The sequence below is a fragment of the Corvus cornix genome, chromosome 1 (assembly GCF_000738735.6).
Source record: "Corvus cornix cornix isolate S_Up_H32 chromosome 1, ASM73873v5, whole genome shotgun sequence".
Taxonomy (NCBI): Eukaryota; Metazoa; Chordata; class Aves; order Passeriformes; family Corvidae; genus Corvus; species Corvus cornix.
In genome coordinates, this window is record NC_046332.1 from 86,916,881 (window position 1) to 86,934,221 (window position 17,341).

The window sequence follows — 17,341 nt, forward strand, 5'->3', positions numbered from 1 at the left end:
ACTAATGCAGTAGGGCAAAGTAACAAAATGCCATGGCATTGGCATAAAAATAGATTTATCAATGTCTTTCAGAATTTGTGATATCATAGAATCATAGAATGGCTTGGGTTGGAAGGGACCCTAAAGATTATCTAGTTCCAACCTCCCTGTTGTGGGCAGGGACACCTTCCACTAGACCAGGCTGCTCAAAGCCCCATCCAACCTGGCCTTTAACACTTAGAAGGGATGAGGCATCTATAACTTACACTAGATCACCCTCTTTGCTTACTTCCATGCTCATCTTTCTAGTCCCTCTCTACAAATGAGGTTCCTAGGTGTGGCCTTTTCAATCCCATTGTGGGGGATCAAGCAGTCACTATTCTATGTGGAATACCACCAGGATCTCACACAGGCAGGAATGCTGCTTCTTAGGCTCTATCTACTTGATAGTTTAGGGTCCTTCTTATAAGTCCTCAACATTGCCACAGGCTTTGACACTACACAGTACTCCTCAGAGGCTCGAAGCCTGCTCTCCCATGGTACTAGTTCCCACCAACTTCCTCTCAATGTGAACAGATATTTAAAGCAGAACTTGGTCTCATCATCTTCTTTCCCTTCATAAGTTTGCCAGATGGCTTTATTTAGAGTCTGTTCTCTGGATTGGCTCTTAGATTGATTTTTTTTTTCCTTTACATTTGCCATCTGCTGGTCCAAACAGCTGAATGATACACTTCCTTTTCAATCTCATGGCATAAATTCATTCTTGCTGTCAATTTGGCATCCAAAATAGTATGGCAGGCAGACTGGCAGATCTGGGTAAGGCCTTGCTCCACCAACAGGCCTTGTCCCTTTGAGACCCATTAGCATAGGAGAAAAGTTTTTAAGAGAGAACAAAGTACAAGCCAGAGCAAAAGACAGGTACGAAGAAGAACTGAATCATGTTGTCTCAATGATGGAAAGTGGTCTGTGTTGAGGCTATTTCCTGGAAGCAGGATTTGCAGCCCCAGCATTGTGCAGTCCTGTACAAAGAGAAGACATCAAGTTGTGCAGCACCTAAGGGCAGAGAATTGCATGTGGACTTCCCAAAGAAACAAATGCTGTGTGGAAAAAAACTTGACTTAGAAACTTCAAATCATTTTCCAGAGTCTTCAGCAACTGTCTTGCTCTTTCCAGTGAAAATGTATGAGGACTCTTGTGAAATAACTGATGTGGATATGGGATCATGCCTGCCCCCTGCAGGGTACCCAGCCTGGGCTGCGCTACAGGAGCAGCTCCAGAACAAGGGCTTGCAAAACTGCAACAGCAGCTGGCTGGGAAAGGCATCAGGAGGAGGACAGAAGCAGCACAAGAGGCGGAGGAAAGGAAAGGTGCCAAAAAGTCTTGTTATGACCCCACCTAAACGCCTAACAGTAAGGTATTACTGAGTGGCCTGAATGTGCATGTTTTACCCATCTTGTTACGTTAAACTCAGAATTCTTTAGAGACAATTCTGTCTCTTGAGTGTTTGCACATTTCCAAGCACAATAGCTGCTTGTACTGGCTGAGTCCTTTGAATGCTGTAAGAACACGTTTAAAAAAATAAGAGCAGTAAAAAATCTTCATGCTATTCATATTTGAGAAGATGTCACATGGCTCTGGACAAATCATAACCACAGCAACATTCTCAACAAACACATTTTCTAATCCTCTCATTACTATTGTAGCTTTCTTTTAAAGGTAAAAACAGAAAAAATGTCATGAAAAAAATATTAACTGTGGTTCATATCTGAATGGCACAAAAGACCAACAGTTTATCCAAACAGTCTAAGTGAACAAGAGCTTGAGAACTCCTACTTCAATGCTTCTCCATATACATACATTTGCACATACACTTGCCTTTTTCTGTTTCCCCTGTGGTTTTGGTGGCTCAGCTGACATCCAGTAGCCTGCCTACTCTCCACTTTCTCCATGCATTACATGGTCAAGTAAGTGGGAACAGTGTGACATTTGCAGTGCTTGATCTCTTAATGTTTAGATAAATGCTGATACTACAGAGCTGGTCCTAGTTTTCCAGAGCTTCCTACCTCAGTTATGAAGCTAATAAACCTAACCCAGTGGTTCAGTGTCCTTGGTCTCAGCAGCTCTGATCCAATGCCCATTGAAGCCAAAAGAAAGATTCCTTAATTAGCCCATTAGTGTCAAATCAAGCGCAATTAGGCTCGTGTGCCACTGAAGAATAAGATGTATAAATTCTTTTGCAATGCAAATTCCTTTGCTGCTGAACTGTACGGAACTGACCCACCTGCTCCAGGTCTCTGCGTAACCTGATACTTCGTACACCACCCAGACATCAAGGGAGTGGTGCTGAGAAACAGATTTCTTGAAATTCCCAAGCTGCTTTATATGCTTCACGTTGGTGGTTCACAATCAGATTTCTGGCTGTCACCATCATGAATGGAAGGATAAAAATTCAGTGACAAGTTATGAAATGTTACATCTGTTCAAAAAGGTAGAACGACCAGCAAAACCAATGTGTCAAAGAAATGTGTAAAACAGCTCCAGATTTAGCCAGATCCAGCACAAGCCAGGTCTATATTTGAAAGCTGCACTGGTACAGATGTTAGTAGGTGTATGAATAAAGGATAGGAAGACTGTACTACCAGTTTGCATATCCATGGTAACTAAGAGAGGATCTCCTGAGAAAAGGAGCTGTGAGGTGGGGAACAAAGAATTCTTTTCCCCTTTGAGGGCTAAAGAGCTCACACTATCTAGTGAGATTATTTAGGCTGGGGACATGTGCACCTCCGGATTATAAGAGCAACGAGGAAAAGAGAACAATATGACATCTTCAGTCCTCAGAGGACTTGTCTAGCTTGCATGGCAGTCCATGTCTCTGCATGTTCATAGCTCTTGTTTCACCTAAGCTGAAGTTGATGCAAACACACCCAGTGGCCTTACAAACAACCCATTATAGTATACATAATACACTACAGTACCCAAGACATACACTGGCTGGTTGGGATGGGCAGGCTACAGAAAGAAACAATGGCCTTCTATACAGCTCACAGTATACAGTATTTAGGCACAAATCATAGAACCATTTAGGCTGGAAAACATCTTTAAGACCACCGAGTCCAACCTTTAATCTAGCACTGTGAAGTACCAGCGTAGCTCATTTCTCTCTACATGTATGAGTATGTTCTGAATACATTTATGATGATGCAATTGCATCCATTCTAGGCTGGGTTTACCAATCTTTACTGTTTCATGACTAGTCATAAAATTTCTATTACTATTGAAGGACAACATCCAGATAAAGTATAAGTGATTTCAGTAGAATTAAAAAGTTAAAAAACTATGTGCAACATAGAGTGATACCAGTGTCCTCACACATGTGCCTACTCCATTATTCTAATGATTCAAAGGGCAACACTTGAGTTCCCAACTGCTCTGTGTTCCCCAAGCAACTGTCACAGAGCTGCCATCTCTCTCCATTTCCTTACAGCCATCATCGGAGCAGGAGGGCAGTGCTACTGCCAGCACTGAGCTGAGCCCATCTGGACTGGATTCTGGGTGCCTGCATGCAGAGCTGCCAGACAGGAAGTCAGACAGAACAGAAGAAATAGGCACCATCTTCCAGGTTGCTGTACATAACCTCTGAAGTAAAAGGATGAAAAATTTCTACAAACACAGTTTCTTTTAATAATCTCCTTTTCTTATTCTCCTGCCCCTGCCACAATTTTTAGTTTTAGATACGTGAGTCTGGCAGCTCTCTGCACATGGTCTGATTCTCCAGCTTATTTCTGGCCCAGATTTTCCTTGGGTTTTACTAGAGGCAAGAAAGAGTGATATCAAAAAGAAAGGGGGATAGAAAGAAAAGTGAGGAAAACAAAGCCTTAACATACCCAGAAAGTCATCTGAACATCCAAACAGGAGCAGAAAGTTCCTTCTTCTTTTAAATATATCTTCTGTTTCCATGCTATAGTAACTACATGGTACGTTTTTTAATAGTCTGTTTTAAAGTAAGTTGGGTGTGATCTAGTTACTAAATATTGTATGATTTGATAATTACGCAGCAGAGCAAACTACTTTCCTAATCTGGAATAAGATCTAAAATTCTACAGTGCCTTTAAGAAAATGGGACTTAAGTAACTTTTATTTTTTCCAATGACTTGTAAGCCCAGGAAAAAGTAATTCTCTATTTTAGTTAGTTTTGAAAGTTTTAGAATGGACAGTTGCATGTAAGCAATTTACACCTTCACTTTCACAGCTACATGAAATAAGCATTGATTTATGCAGCACACAATGTCTTTAATTCTTGATTAACTTCCCTTCAAATTTTCACTGTAAGCCAGTGATATTTTATTAGAGATAACGTTGCTACTTGTATTAATTTCCTTCATTATATGCAGTTGCTCATAACTTTGGCAAGTGGTGTAACTTTTAGGTCCTTTGGGTGGGGGCACAAAAGGATGAATAACTTGTGACGGTGTAACTGGAGTCCACCCCACATACAAGAGGCAGGTTCTGGCTGCACAATGAACTTTGGTTCTGACACACTCAACCTTGTGCTTTGACTCAGCAAAGTAAATAATGCTCCTTACAAGCACAAAATTGTCAGGGCGTTCTGGTTTAACACACAGTACGTTATCAGGCATTACACATCCAATAGAATTAATTAAGACATTTAAAAGCTGAAGTGGTTTCACCTGGTATTTGGCAGTCTGCTGTTCATTAGCAAAGTGGCTGAGAGTTTAACAAAAAACATCACAAAGACTAGCTAAAAGTTGAAGACCATTTTGATTACAAACCTTCTCATGTAAGTAGACCACTTGCATGCTCCTATCACAGTAGCGCTCTTACCTGCACTAGAAAATGGCTTTTGCTTCCTTACCCTAACCTTTTAAAGCAGATATTGTCTCCAGATCACTACAAACTGTACAGACTGTTGCGGAGTAAAAAGTTTTAATAATATCACAGCAGACTCTTGGGCTGAGCTAATACAAGCACTCAGCTTTAGTCTAATACTAATAGCCAAACAAACAGAGTTAGGATGATGCTCAGTGCTATTGTAAATTCCAGCCACATTCCATACTGAAGAGTGGATGGAGAAAACAAAATGGTGTAATCACTTACAAATATTATGAAGAAAACTGGAATGGTCACGTTTATTTTGCCCTATGCTTCAGAAATAGAGGCTATTAAAATAACAACTAGTCAGATACAAAAAGCTTGGAGGAAATTAGACTTTATATTATGGAAATACAGCTGACAAATGCAGTGCTGTAGGAACAGATGTGGTTGAGAAAACAGTGAAATACTTTTCAGCAGAATTTGCAAGGTTTTTTTGTGGAGGTGGAACCAGGAAGCCCTTGCTGGAGATTCCCAAACCATCATCCATAGATCCAAAGTACCTATGAGTCCAACAGGAAGTTGAGATGTACCTATCTGCACACACACACTCTTATCTTGTTGTGATTGAGCTACAGTTTGTGACTTTCATTCAGAATAAGACTGCAAAGCAGCTGAGCTGGTTATTAAACCAGACTGTTGAAGCAATGCAAGTAAAAACTACAGAATCTGATTTAAAAGTTACAGTCTAATTGTCAGTATTTTGCTTTGACTAAGAAACTTGCCACATCAGGCTCATTGGAAGAGTTGCAGAGAAAGTTTCAAGAAAACTGACCAAAAATCTTTTGTGTACACAGGACAATTTACAGTGCTCTCTGCTCATAGAGTAATTTCGTATCAGATTCACAGGATTAGCTTTTGCTAAAAAAATCCTCTCACAGTGAGAAAGGTCATGGAAACAACCTCTTTGCCCTAGAGCAGACAGCACTTCCTCAAAGCACTCCATCAGAGTCCAAATAAAAACACTCATACGCTCGTGCTAACAGTGTTGAGTTACACAAGAGTTGGTAACCAGTTTAAAGGGCATAATTTTGTCAAAACAGCAGGCCAGCTACCATTATCCTTCCATATAGTGCAGACTCAATGCAAATGTCAGAGGAGCCAGACCATTTACTTGGTTCAGGTATCTCTGAAATGGACTAACCTTCAGTCCCATAAAACTTTGAACTTTGCCTGTTCAAATGTTGAAGCCCACTTGGGGATTCTGGAATATCAGATATGCAGTAGTATATTATTACAAACCCATGATTTCAACTTGCTTCTAGGAAAGAAATATTTTTCTCCCTATCATCTTCCACTGTTAAATTTCAAGTTAATAACACACTGTTGTGACTGGCTTAAGCAATACTGAAGCAATTCAAAGCAAATGTAAAATGCAACAGAGATTCCTTATCCAAGAACATAATGAGAGCAACAGAACCATCATCATAGATGCATGGCAAGTCCAAAGAAGCAACTGATGTTCTGGGGCAGAAAAGATGTCCCTTCAGATTGCTATCACGAATGCAGATACTTGTATTGCAGAGATGTTTCTGTGTGAAAGACGAAAGCAAGGAAGGAGAAACTTTGCAGGAAAAACAGTAGCAAAGGCAGCGGAAAGACCAAGGGAAAGCAAGAGTAGTTATTGAAAAAAAAAAATCCTAAAAAGGGCTAATGACAGAGCATCACTTCACTGGTGGCAGAACAAAGTAGGGAGTGATACTCAGAGAAGCCTCCTTTCTCTTCATTGAATTCTGCTTCATCCATGGAATCAAGGTTTGTTTGGGGGTTTTTTTAATTGCCACAATTAGACCTGGCTTCATCATCAGATTAACATTAGCTAAAAGCCTGGTTTTGACCTAAGTTTTGACAGCCTCAGATCTCAAGTGAATCCAGGGACACAAACCAATTCTGACCTTGCAGCAGATTGCTGTTCTGTCTTGCCCACATGTGGCTTTATTCATACACACTACAATGTGATCTCAAATGCCCATGCAAAAGTGGAAGAAGCAGCAGCAGCAGATCGACTTTCAGGTGACTTTTGATGATTTCTTTCACAGCTGTGGCAAGAATTAACACTGGCATACTTGTCAAAAGAAGCAAGTGAGCCTGCTCTACAGCCAAGAGGCCACAGACAGGACAACACCTACGCACCCCCCCAACCCACAGGACCCTGCGCTCACAGGAGCTGTGCTAGAAGGCTCCCTTCTCCTGTGCTGAACTCCATCCACCTTTCCCAGGAGCCATAATGTTCCTCACTGTATTCTGCACCCCAGCTTACCAGACACGTTACCTTCACACCATCACGGCACCCAACACAGTGCTCCTTCAGACACATTTGCAGATACCTCAGAAATTTTGTCCAGCACACAGAAGGAGCCGATTCCCTGAAGTACTTTTGGCTTCTCAGCTGACTGCACTATGTACCACAGTTTCTCAAAACTAATCTGCTGTTTCAGAGAAACATGAAACTTATGAGAACATGTCAATTCATTCATAATATATGCTCTTCTACAAATATGTAACACAGATTGGAACTGACATTCAAGATGACCCACACCCTATATAAGCCTCACAAAAACTGCCTAGTTATTCACTTTTCCAGCTTGGCAAACTAAGCCTCCACACTCACTGTCAAGCTAAAACATTTGTTAAAATAATTCTTGGCTTCCTTCCACTCCAAACAAATTCATCAGACAGATATTTCAACTCATTTTTGACTCAAGCAAGCAGAAATAGGGAGGTACAAAAGTAGAGATGTAGGAGCCTTCATTAATTAGAATATGACTTTTTTTTTGTACACCTTTTTCTACCACATAAGGATAATGGAAGGTTTCGGCTGTTTTTGAGGTCACTGTCTCCAATTAAGAGAAACGCATGAGCTTTAAACAAATCAGACAACCGTGGAACAATTTTAATCCCTGAATGAATAAATCCCTTGGGGGACGTGGCTGCAGAGAAATCAATGGGCAATTCTATTAAGCCTTAACAGCAAATAAGGCACAATCTGGCTTCTACAATAAACCTCAAAGCCACAGATCCTGTCATAAGAATTTATCAGATTTGTGTGATCAGTCATCAGTGTACAGAGCCCGATTATACCCAGAATATCTTCTGCTTACAGCAGCTGTTGGAACAGCATTGTACTAGACCATCTTCGAGTTAGGGGCTATAATCTTACAGCAAAAAAATGACAGGAGTAAGTGTTAGCTGGGTGAATACTCATTTGTTCCGGTGAACTCCTACTCTGTCAGCACCCTGCTGCCCACTGACCTTACCTCTAGCTCCAAAGTGTTAAGAGAAGTGTGAGCTGTGACTGTGAGAAAATTGGCATTTGCTCCCACAGCCTTTTACAGCAACACATAAATGACCTCCTCTGCTCTATAGACTGGAAGTACTCTCTCTAGCTGTGGGATCAAACACAAATCATTCATACCTTGCTATATATCAAGTCCACAGGCTAGCACAGAAAATAGAACTGTGCTTTGAAAAAAATCATCAAAACAGAAGACACAACTTCCCCTCCCCTTCAATACACCTAAATGGTCACCTACTGACACCTGTCAGGGTAAGGACAAAATCACTTTGCTTGGTGTGGTTGATGCAGCCACCATCTAGGAGCCTCTGCCTCAGGCTACATCTGCTCTTGTAAGTGAAACACTCTCAGGATTGTTCTGCGGCACCAGAGACAACATTTCTGTACCTGAAACAAGACTGCTAAACTCTCATGATCTTCAGAAGAGGTTGACTACATCCACTCCACTTGTTGAAAGCCATCACCAGTCTATCCAACCAGGATTGTGTCCAGAGCCGTTCCAACAACACAAGATCAATGAAAGCCTGACTCAGGAACATTTCCTGCACTATTGAGTAGTTTAGATGCAACTTCCCTGTCCACCTACCTGAACTGTTCAGATCTGAGACATGTCCAAGGTACATGACAGCTGCCTTCTTTGCTCACAGAACCAAATTTCCTTTCCTTGATATCAAGGTATGTGAACAAGGAAAGAGGGTGAAATTGACATATATACATACAGCTACTATCCAGACAGAGCTATACTACAGACATGGCACACACCCAGTGCTCACAAGTTCAGAAGTACTCCCTATGAGCATCCACTGTTTAGATGAATAGTTATTGAGGGTAAAGTTTTCACAGCCATTGAATGCCTAAAGATAGAGATGGGAGCCATCATTTCTTGCAGTGAATAGGAAGCATTACCCAATAAGATGCACAATGGGGTTTTCAGGTTAGGTGCCTCATTCCTATTGCAGTTAACTGGAATTATATCCCTGAAGATGTTAAAAGCCTCTGCGTTGAGTGTGATGCCTTTGTTATCCCTTTACACAAAAGTACAATGCCTCTAATCCATTACACTGGCTTATGAAAGAAAGAAATACAGGAGTAATACTACAAGCAAGTGTTTTCCTCCTTCTCCTGGGTAAAAAAAAAATATATCACCTGCATATTTCAGCTTTGCAATCTTGCTTCATGTCTATCTCTGAGAAAATAAATTGAAGTCCTATGGAAGCTACTCAGGTAAATTTGAACACTGCCTAGTAGTGTGAGACACAAGACAGGCAGAAATAGTTAAGTAGTTTAATTCACACTGGTTTGGCATTTGGTCAAAGAGGTTTTGTAGAAGTAATCAGAAAAAGGGAACCTTAAGTCATTAGAAAGAAAAGTAATTTTCACAGTGACACTTGACTTTTTTTCCCCCAGCATCCTTTCACTGATGCAAGTTACCCAGAACTCTGTGATCTGCACAATCAACTTAAAACACTGATGTACAGTTAGCACCTCACTTTAAAGAAATAAACCAGTAAAGAAACACAGCACTCTTCATCAGTTGGTTCAGTAGCAATTAGACAAACTGAGTTTACAGTCTGCACCATACTTTCATCTCACAATAAGATTTGAAAAGAGCTAGGCTACAAGATTAAAAAAATATATATCTATACCTGTGCTCCCATGATTTTGTATCAAATAACTTTTGAGAAAAGTACATATTTAATTGAATATTTGAGAGCAGTAACCTCTACAGTATCTCATAAAGCAGGCTGCTGAGGAACAAGAAACCCATGGACCAGATACAGTCTATGACTTCACCTTGATAATTTTGGACTGAGTGATTCCAGGGGAATGCATTAGGACAAGAAAGAAAGCGAATATGTGCCCTGCCAAATGGGTCTGACAGTTCTCCTTGGGTTGCAGGAAAATTCTCATTTGTCCTATAAACCAATACTAGGAGAAAATTATAACACACACTGTCATAAGAAAATGCTCCTCATTAACTGTTCCTATAAACATTAATGGCAAGAAAGAGGGACAAAAGTAAAAAATGTTATCCTTATTTTAACAAGGGACATCTTTTTTCAGAGTTAAGTTAGAAGTATTCATGTTTGGAAGCTAAATCTAAAATACCTGAAATGGGCTCCATTTCATAAACTGTTGAGTACTCCTCTCTATAAAAAAATCAACCCTTAGTTCATCCACCTTCAGTGTCCCAAAGACATTAGCCACCTAGGAAAATTCAGGACACTTCACTGAAATACACTAACTTGTCTTTCTTTAAATACTCCTTTTTAAAATCCTGAGACAACAGTGCTGATGAGAATAGCATTTTCTTTTTCTTGCTTGGATTATCTGCTGGTGTGGCAAAATTCAGCTACCACTGATAGCTTGAATGCACCAAGCAAGATATGGAGAAGGATCCCTGCAAGTCTGCATGTTCATTCATGTTTAAAAAACTGACATCACACAGATTTAAGAGACTGATTGACGTATTTTAACTGTTTGCTTAAATGATAATCAACTCCAGGTTTCTCATGCTCTTTTTGTTTCACGGTGTCTTATATATTTGTTCATGACACACTGTTGAAGAAATTAAAGGCTGATTTCTGTTTGGCTAAAGACATCAAGTAAACTCTATTTTATTATGATGCTGCCACCTATAGTCTTTCTGAACACCACACTACCTCTCCACGGTTTTGATTTGCATTTAAATTTCTAAAAATTGCATTGTTTATCCTTTGCTAAAACTTTCAACATCACCCCACCCTGCAAGGAAAACGTCAAATAAAATGTTTGGAGAGACACACTTTTGTTATCTTTCTTCTGTGATTTCCAGCCCCACCAAGAAATCTCCCCAGTTTTGGCTACTCTGATGTTCTCTGATGAAAACTCTGCTTTCAGAAGGTCTGAAAAGAGCAGGTGACTCTGAGGTGAATGTCTACCAAACCAGCATAAATGGTTACTTCCAAACACCAGAGAGCATGTCTGAACACACTACACAACCAGCCTACAGTGTGCAGAAGACAGGATGGAAACCAGATCTGAAATTTCTGTGAGGCCTAATGGAGAACTCTCACCAGATACTCCTATATATACTTAATTCCTGCTCTACTCCCGTACTCTGATTAGGACAACTAAGCAGTGACATTAATTCTCTTCCTCTCCTGTTGTTTTTTTTGTACAACAGTTTTCTTAAGCTAACCATCATTAAGTAAAAATCAGACCTCGAGTAGACCAGACATACATGCCTTCCACTGCAAGACACAATTGTGGATCTGGAACCTCTCTGTCCTGTAATCTTACCAGCCAAGACCTAAGCCATAGGAGTGTTCCTAGCTATGAAACTGTCAACCCAATGGTGATGCATTAAACACTACACCAACTCAAAAGGCCTGTAGCTGCAGAAATTAGCAATTTGTTCTTCTTCTAGGAATGGAATTAGTTAGAAGGACAGATAGACAGATCATGTGTCTGTCCCTCCTTAACTTCCAATCTGTCCAAGTACCTATGGAAACTCTTGCATGTTTCCATGGTCAGCTGATGCAGTGCAACCCCTGCCTCTGCCCAACTCCCCAATACCTGGAAAAAAACCTTAGTGATACTGATTCTAGTATTAAGGAAAGAATGTCACAACTGTAAGATTAAAAGAGCTACTAATTTTGATGGCATACAGTGCCCTGAGTCCTTTAAGTTCCACATTATACTGTATTTATAACCTCTTTGTTCAATTCTAGAATATTTTCCATTTTAGGAAGGGAAGAAACCTACTCGAGTGTAGAATCAAACAAACCCCTTAATTGTAAAATACAGGCAGCTGATTGCATTGTATTAGACAATGAGTTAGAAGATGAAGCCGTTCCTTTGTTATATTCTACTTCTCTTTAAATAGCAGAGTTGCCAAAGCTGATGTGATAAAAGAAGAATGACATGAAGAATGAGAACTGTGTAATCTTCCCATCTTGCTCACCAATTTAAGATACAAAGGAGTAAAAGTGCAACCTGTCTCCCTTGTCTAGAACTTTTATGTGCTGCAGATGAAAAACAAAACAAAACACACTGAGTTTTTAGCTTTTCAGGGATGCAATATTAAACAATGTCATTAAAAAGAAATTGACTTTTTGAAAAAATAAACTCCTTTTCTGTTACCAAAAAAAATTTTTTTTAAATTTAAAAAAATTTTTTAAAATGAAGAGCTATTGTGTATTTTTATCCATAGAACAAACAAACTGTTTATAGGCACTGTAGTTTGGCAGTGCGAGCTGAGGCACTTTTTATAACTGTGTACTCTCAGGAGTGGCTTGCCTGTAAATTCAGACATTATCCCTAAAATCATTAGTGTTTCCATAAAACAAAAAAATTATGCTGCAGTACTGTCAAGAAATTTTCCTTGAAGGACTCTTTTCAAAGCTACTTCTGTCTTAACTTAGCAACAAACTTCACCAGAAAACCAGCTGGCAGAGGACAGCACAGAACGTATGTGCCAGCTTATACAGGAGCAGGTTTTCCATAGTCCTGGAGCTGACTGATGAAGTCTGCTCTCAAGCAGCTGGGAGCATGGAGAACCATGGGCCTGAGAATTCTGAGAAACAAAATGCACTGGAAGAAATACCAAAGAAATCAGTGTCCTCTTTTATCTCATTCTCTTCAAACATCAACAGACTGGCTAAAAAACCATTTGCCCTAAGTAAATACTCTTGTAATTATACTTCACTAGACTCATTCAAGGTCATGAAGAGTCAATGGTGATAAACTGCTAAGAAGTCCCACTTCCTCTCTTATACCTGTTTTGATGCATATTTCTCCGAGTCATTGATTTAATCTTCCTCTTGAATTATTCCAAAATTTGTCAGAATTTAAGGCATCACCAGTGTGTACAGTGAGATTTGCTCCCAAGGTGCACTTCAAAAGCACTGTACAAAAGCAGATGCACCATCTGCTGTTTGAAGGGTTCCAAGACACTTTTCTGTTACACTCCTGCAACTACTGGATAAGCTACTACTGCCAAGAGGAATTCTGTTGACTCCCTTTGAGGCTATATAGACTACAGGCATCAGGAATAATAGGGCTTGCAAGAGGTATGAACACAGTAAAATGGTACCATTGAAATTAAGACAATGATTATTTAAGTCTGAGCTTCACTAGAAGTACCACTGCCAATCGTTTTCACAGAAACATCTACTAATACACTTACACTCTTCTCCCAGACCTCTCTCTGTATTTTCTCAGGGGCCAACACACTCAGTTGCTTGGCTTTGAGCTGCCAAGACTTTTAGTTTCATCCTGTTAAAACTCATCAAACAGATGTAGGCATTTTACACTCAGAATTCTACAACCCACTATGTGCACTCTTTTTAGACACCAAAAAATGGAGTACTCCAGAATTCCTATACTGATTGCATTGTTTACTTTTATGTCTAATTTCAAAACTTTCCATTTTAAATGTATTTCAGAGCAGCCAGACATCACCTTGCCTCTTATATTGCACTTTTACCTACATCTACCTCCAAAAAGTTAATCAAATTTGATACTGTATCAGGAAGATCATTCCATTAATGACTTTATGAGATGACACAGATTTAATGAGCCTGTTCTAGCTTCACCCTCTTCATGTGTAGTGATGGAATGAGAGAGGCTGCAGTGCCACACTGAGAAGGCACTGTGGAGAGATTTGTGCAAGTATTGGCCAGCTCAAAAACGTAAAGTGAGAGGACTCAACCTTCTCAAACCCAAATAATTCTGAGGGAGTTCTGCTGACTTGAGGATGAGCAGCAATGCACAGAAATGCTTTGGTACAGATAAAGCCATCTTCCTTAAGTGACTGTGTCCATGAATGGATGTTTCACTGTAAGAAAATGGGTAAGTAAATGGTCTCCTTTCCTGACCTTTTTGCATAGACTCTCTCCTCTCTTTGATAATACAGAGCGATAAATCTTGCAGTAAGAGAAGACTGTATCTTTAATGCCTTGGATACATTACATTTTATGACTGAATTTCCATCTCTCTTGTGATTGTTAACTCTCTTCCAGTATATGCACAGTTGGGAAAGGAAGCAGCTTTTTCTTAGAGCATGTCACAGTCCTAGCATGTATAGCCTTCATTCTACTGCCTTCCAACAAAGATTTCCACCTTCAAGTGGATATCCTTTAGTATTCTGGACTTAAACAAACTAGACATACTAAGTTCATCAGCACCTACAATTGCAGAAAGGCACTTCTAGGCTTCTGTAACAAATAGATAAATGAACTGTGCATTGCTGGATACATACTATGTTTAATGGGCCAAAGCCAGAGCTTACTGTTACGAAGCAAGACCTCAGAGGACAAGAGAACTGATGCATTCCAGCTGTGCAGGGCACTGGACAAGAGATCTGTGACTCTAGTAACAACAGACTTCAGAGTCACCTTCACTTTCTGCACAGTGAGTGCTCTGCAGGTCCCTATCTAAAATTTGTATGGGTTATACTCTCCAGTCAACGACTGGCTGTGCTGGAAACACACATCTGATGAAATCAAGAGTGGAACAGGTGGGCTATGAGGCAATGACCATTTATTAAATCTTCACACAAAACAGGGAGAACTTGTCTATGTATTGTTAGACATTGATGATGTCACTTTTGTCCTGGTGAATCTGAAATGCAGCTTTGCTGCTGCAATAAATATTTGCCTGAGACATTTCCATATTTCAATCCCATTTTCAGTTCCTCGGTAACAGTTCAGTGCCAGTCCTTGTTATTAAGGAGTTTTTTTACTCCTTTTTGCTACTCTTTCATCATGACTATAAATGCTGAAGCTGCCAGCCAAGTACTGTACAGCTGTTAATGTCCTGCACAACAGAGGACAGCAGAGGCTGTCAGTACCACCACAGGCTGAGTGTGAGCAAACCCTTTCCTCTGTAAAGCTCAGTGGCAGGCAGCACACACGTATTCCCATCACTGCCTCAGAAGCAACACTGCCAGGTTAGCTGGTTTTTTTCCAAGAGAAGAATTAGACCCTATACAACCAGAAGCACATGCTAAAGAAAACATTTTTAATTAAAAGCACAGCAGAATTTAAGCTCACAAGGTCTTTGTGAAAGCAAAGAAACATGACCTTCTGGTTTCTATAAACTCTGACGTCTGTACATAGACAAACTAATTACCCACCACTATAAACAACCACAGACAGCTCCTACCTCATCACTGGATAAACCTAAATGCACCTGCTCCCTTTCCTTTAATGATAAGCCAACTCCTACCCTGAAACCTCCTTCTTTCAATGATTAAAGAGCTACAAGGCAAGTACCAGTAATAAAGTTACTTTTTTTTTCCTTCTGTAATCTAATCTTTGCCCTGTAGAAACTGCTGATGAGAGCTCAGTTCCACTTAAAATTTACATAAAAACAATCCATATCATGTTGCATGGAAAAGGACTGTTGCCCCAGTGTTTATTGGCATGGTGATACAAAGACTGAGAATTTACTCTGATGCAAAAATGATGTACAGCTTTGTATCAGTATCAAACAGGCTTTGATGCATGGTTGCTATTTTTGGAAGCTAATGAACTGTGAGTGATAAAGCAAATGAACTTCTTAATGATGACAAATACAGGAGAATGTACAGTGCTGAGTAGAGAACATGATGTCCAACCAAAGAGAGATTTATGGGAGATAGTTATGGTACCTAAGATTTATAATGGCAAAGTAAGAGAGCAGGAAAACCTTCTGGAAGATCTTGTGTGTCTACCTGGAAAAACAATCTATTTTCAGACAAAGGACAGAATGTACAGTCCACTGCATGCTTCTAGCTGATACTTACTTTTTTTTGGTACTTATATGCATATAAAGCCTAAGATATGTATAACTTTACCCAATTTAAATACAATTAAAATAGCTATAGAAAAAAAATTTATGTTTTTAACTTGTGTGAAAATATGCAAGCAATTAGTGTTTGTATTGTTGGGGTGCTCCTATAAACGTCTCTTTATATATGGGGTGGTTTTCAGTCAATCGTATGGCAAAACTGGTAGGGTGATGTTTTCACACCTAAAATTTCATGGTGCTCTTAAAAGGTTTTGAACTGGAGAGATTCCTGTACAGTAACCTAAGATCCATCAGTGGCAATTAAAATTTAATACACTAAATATACTATTGACAGTAAAGTTTGTCAACAGAAGCTAGCATAATAATGAAAACAATGCATTTGTGGTATTTCAGGTCTAGTGTCCAAAAATATACTAAAGAGGGGGGAAAGTCACACAATTTACAGCTAATTTCAGGGTAGAGGATCAGTCAGCATTTTGAGAGATATTTGAGGAATGGGAGAGGAAAAACCACAGCCTTTAGGGCAAGAAAACATGCCTGCCAGCTGAGCTCAGCCTTCCTGCAGGGAGCCGGGCTGGTGGGAGCACAAGCCTGTTCGCCTCAATCCCATTCACACCTTCGAGAAACCTGGAAACGCCGGTCGGGACGCAGCCGTTTGCGTACGTGGAAACCGGTGTCCCACTAGGTACCTTTGGCCTCTCAATTAAACGCCTGCTTTGCTTCAGATTAAGCGTCTCCGGTCGCTGTGCTCCCAGACAAACAGCCTCCGGAGAAGACGCGGGGAAGGAAGCAAAGCCCTGCCCGCCGCCCAGCCTCCCCCGACGGCAGCGCCTGCGGCTTGGCCCGAGGGAGCCCGGCAGGTCCCTCGCTGCCCTCACTCACCTGGAGCCCGTGTGGGGCGGCGGGACAGCGGTGCCGGCGGCGGGGAGCGGCGGAGCCGGGCGGCGCGGGCCCATCCGAGCCGCGGACCTGCCGCCACCTGCCCGCGGGCCTGCCCGCTCCTCCCCGGGCCCGCCGCCACCTGCGGCCCAGGACCCGCCCGCGGCCGCGGGGCCAAAGGCGAGGCGAGCCCGCGGCGCTGCCCCGGGGGCGGGCGGGGTGCGGCGCTGAGGTGTTTTCCACCTCGGCAAGACATTGACCGCAGCGGGTCACAGAGGCACGCGGGGCTGAGGAGAAGGAGAGGACCAGGCACTGTGAAAGGGCGATTTCACCGCCACAGCTTTCTGCCTCGGCTTTGCTTTCCCCCCGTCGCCTACCCGAAGTAGCTTAAGGTAGCGATGAGCCATCTCCAGGTTGTTTTCTCGAGCGAGTTAGTGTTGGAGGTGGCGGGGTACTTGCAGCTCGTAGCTACAGTCAGGATTCTTGCGGCGGTATCAGAGTGAAAGGTCTAGCTGAAGTTGC

The 17,341-nt window shown here is 41.1% G+C and overlaps 1 protein-coding gene across 1 annotated transcript in view; it reads right to left on the reverse strand.

Annotated features, from left to right (window-relative positions):
- Nucleotides 1–16,880, reverse strand: part of CRACDL (CRACD like) — a 65,588-nt gene extending 48,708 nt beyond the window's left edge. The window contains exon 1 of the mRNA XM_039548510.1: nucleotides 16,823–16,880. The gene's annotated coding sequence lies outside the window, so the exon portion shown is untranslated. The remainder of the gene's footprint in view (nucleotides 1–16,822) is intronic.
- Nucleotides 16,881–17,341: the final 461 nt, after the last annotated feature.